Here is a 3,668-nt window from a genome sequence, read left to right on the forward strand (position 1 = left end):
CTGTCATCAGCTTCTCTCTATTTTGGCTTGGTGCATCTCGGCTCGCGACACACGGTGCCAGCAGAGCCTTACCGATTCCTTACCGTCTAGTATGCCATGCGGAAAGTCATTCCGTACGGTAAAGTTGGCGCATGCGCAGTCCTCGACCGGTACGGTATTACGCACTTACCGTACCGTAAACCGTACTTTCCGTAGCACTGCTAAAAGTCCCTACTATCGCCCGCTATTTCTCAGTCGTGGGTTCGTTATCCAGTTGTGCGAGCCGTTCTGTACATTTATACTGGATATTAACTGGAGTCATTTAGCTGTGCTGATGCTGTGTGCCGTGTGTTTTGCATCAGTGCTTCGTGACATCGGCTGTATTGCGTGTTTTCGCCGACGGCTTACTACCACAATGGGGGGATCTGCGTTCGCCGCCTTCGTGTCTCGGTGCGCCTTTGTACGTCGCACGTTCGGATAAAACTTTTTCCGGTAAGTGAAATACATTGCGCTTCGTTTTTCGTCAACAATGTGAATATATTTAGGTGTTACCCGCGGCAATTCTTGATATATGTGCTCTTCTGCCCTGCGAGTTTTCGTCATTACTTTTATACGAGGGTTCTGCTTGTGTTCAGCTGTTAAGCACTACCGCGCTCCACGACTTCCGCAACAACAGTCAGAACTTTGCCCTGCTTGTTAGCCTGTGGTTAACGTAGCACGAGCCAAACGAAAGGAGTGCATTCGAAGACGACGCGCTGGCTGTAATGCTGAACCAGACTGAACTCGCCTTATTTTGTGTCCTTTTGTACTTACGTGTGCGCGCGTGTGTCAGTGACTATGCAGTTTGTAGCTATACCACTTTATAGCAAAACAAAAAATATAACTGCAATGTTTACTTCATCTATACAATTCCAAATTAAATCGTCTGCTGATGTACCAATTTCACTTGTTTTGTTCTAAATAAGCAGCAAAACCTTTAACCTAGTAGGTGCTTCATCTGGGAGTGAAATCATGACAGCTTGGCATTTATTAATGAATGACTGTAACTAGGTCACCTTATTTGTAATTGCAAATCTGCCTTTCAACTGACTTCATGCTATCTTATTTTGTCCCTTTCACTTTATAGACGGCCGGACATCCTTCTTGTACCTTGGCGCTAGCTGGATGACCGGACCTCATGATCAGTGTAAGCCAATGTACTTACTGTACCCTCTCTGGTCCTCCCAGTGCTTTTTATGTGCGTTAAGGCCAGGGAGCGCTTCGTGGTAAAATAGCTAGTTGGTGTCTCAACAACGGCCATTTTTTTGCACTGGTCCATTATAAGCTGCCACTATTATAACGAATTTCTCAGTGCCAGTGTACATACACAGTTCTACTAATAATTAGTTTCCCTAAGCCTTACAAAATTTACCTGTAGGTAGTCATTGCTATGTAAGAACTCACAAATTAACTCTGCTGTGTCATAGAAGTATTCCATACATGAGTAAAAATTTTCTACAACAGTGTACATTACACCTTGCTTCCCTAATGCACAAATGTATTCAAGCCAGTATTTGATTAGTTTGGTATTCTAAATGTTTTCTGTGTGATTTAGTTTCTTTACAGGAACTTATTCTACAGCATCAGCAAGCAGTCTAATTTAATATTTATGTGTGCTGTAAAAGGTGTGCTTTGCCGCTAGAATTGATAAAACATGGGCCAAGGCTTCCATACAAGGACAAACTTCAATTTTGCTCTACCACCATCAGCACTTGGCTGGCGCTTGCAAAATGAATCGCATCAAGTAGCTTGTGCCAGACTGTTTTTTAACCTTATTGTGAGGAGATCACAAAGTGATCTGTGGAGGCGCCTGCGTCTGAGACATAGATTGCGCTGCAACATATGTGCGTGTAGAACAGGCATGATGCTGAGGGTTCCAGCAGTTTGCAGAGGTGCTTTTAAAATTTTGTCATGACTGCAATTTTACCTGTGCTGTTTTTTATCACCTATTTCAATAATATCATTGGAGGTGTTATCAGAATTTATCATTCTATTTGTCCTGGCCCATTAGCCTGCCACATTTGCCTTTTCACCAGGTGGGCAATTATTCTGCATGGACCATTACTTGAATACACCTTTTTGTGTGCAGTGGCTTCTCAGTTGCAAGTCAGCATAGATGCTCAGAATTACCTGAGGCTATAGATACACTGATAATTTGCCACCTATACGAATCACTTTGCACTTTCTCATGCAAACAGCATGTTGACACTTCCAAGATACTTTCAACTTTGTATGACGCATCATCCAAGGTGTTGCGTCATTTCTGTGAGGTATTGCCCGAAGCCAATTAGGGTCACTTGAAGATATATCAACAAAAGTGATTGATCCAGCTAGGAGTGTTGCTTTGGAACACTACTTTATCACCAGTCCTCCTTTGCATGCTACCTGCTTACTCCGTACTGTGTCATGTTCAAGTTTGAAAGAAAGGCAACAGCTAGGCAGCGTAAAATGCCAAACTTGCTTTTAGTTCAATATAAGACTCTATTTAACTTTTTAATTAAGTTAGTACATCATTTACTTGCAGAGTGAATTACTGTTTTAAACTGATTATACTTTGCAGGAAGCTTATAAGACTTGTTTGACAGGTTGATAAGTGACTTTTTAGCCACAAAACACCATACAATAATTTAAAGGCTGACTTCGACTCTGCTATGCAACTTAATGACTATATGCCAGGAACAAGGTCTCTGAGTTGGGGCGCTGGCTAACACTCCCAGCATTCTACTAGGACACATAAATACCCAAGAAAGTGGATGGGAAAACTACGCCGCTATAGCTCAATTGGTAGAGCATAGCACGCGAAATGCGAAGGTTGTGGGTTCAGTTCCCACCTGCGGCAAGGTGTTTTTTCATCCACTTTAATTTGTATTAATTTATCCTTTTTTATTTAATTTATTAAGCACAAGTAATTTCCCCTATGTTGTCCTTGGTGTCAGTGTTTGTTGGCTTCTTATGATAGGAAATATACTAGTCATTTTAAACATCATCGCATGCATACCTTAAGGTACCCGTAATTTAAGAGAAAGGAGTGCTTAAATTTATTTTTAATGTGAGCCAAACTTCTTACTTAGCACATATTGCTAATTGAAGTTCCAATTTCAACATTCCCATTTCCTCCCTTGCCATTTTTTCCTGTTCTGTGCAGGTATTGCTTTCCTATGTCTACAAGAACCGTCACGCGTGGCCTGTGACAGCAAGCTTTTGTGGGCAGCCAGTGCTCTCCTACGAAGGCTGGCCTACTCTGGCAGCGGCGGCAATCATCTTCAAGATTTATCGATGATCACCTTTGCTGCTATTTGTCACTCTTCTTAATTACACTTTCTGCATCTTTTCTAATCTATTAGGTAATAAAGTATGAGTATGTGACATGGTGTGAAGTTGATGCCTTGCTGCATTTTCGCTTGCAATCACCTTTTATGCATGAAAAGCTCATCATACAATTTACGAAAAAAATAACAGCATATTATGATTTATCTTTCAGTTCTTGTAACATGCAACGTACAAGGAATTCACTAATGGATGGTATGCCGAAGAACTGGCCATTATTTCTGCGTGATGCAGTGCAAGCATGTGGCGTTACTTTACAAGAGGCACCCAGGAAGTAAGTTACAATTTACTTTTAAATGAAGCATGTACATCAGAAAAAATAT

General features: G+C 41.4%; 1 long non-coding RNA gene across 1 annotated transcript; it reads left to right on the forward strand.

The window, feature by feature from the left end:
• The first annotated feature begins 1,104 nt into the window (after nt 1-1,104).
• LOC139051384 (uncharacterized) lies at nt 1,105-3,384 on the forward strand. Its single transcript, XR_011509362.1, has 2 exons — nt 1,105-1,165; nt 3,164-3,384. It is a non-coding gene; the product is annotated as an uncharacterized lncRNA (long non-coding RNA).
• Nucleotides 3,385-3,668: the final 284 nt, after the last annotated feature.

The sequence above is a fragment of the Dermacentor albipictus genome, unplaced genomic scaffold (assembly GCF_038994185.2).
Source record: "Dermacentor albipictus isolate Rhodes 1998 colony unplaced genomic scaffold, USDA_Dalb.pri_finalv2 scaffold_11, whole genome shotgun sequence".
NCBI lineage: Eukaryota > Metazoa > Arthropoda > Arachnida > Ixodida > Ixodidae > Dermacentor > Dermacentor albipictus.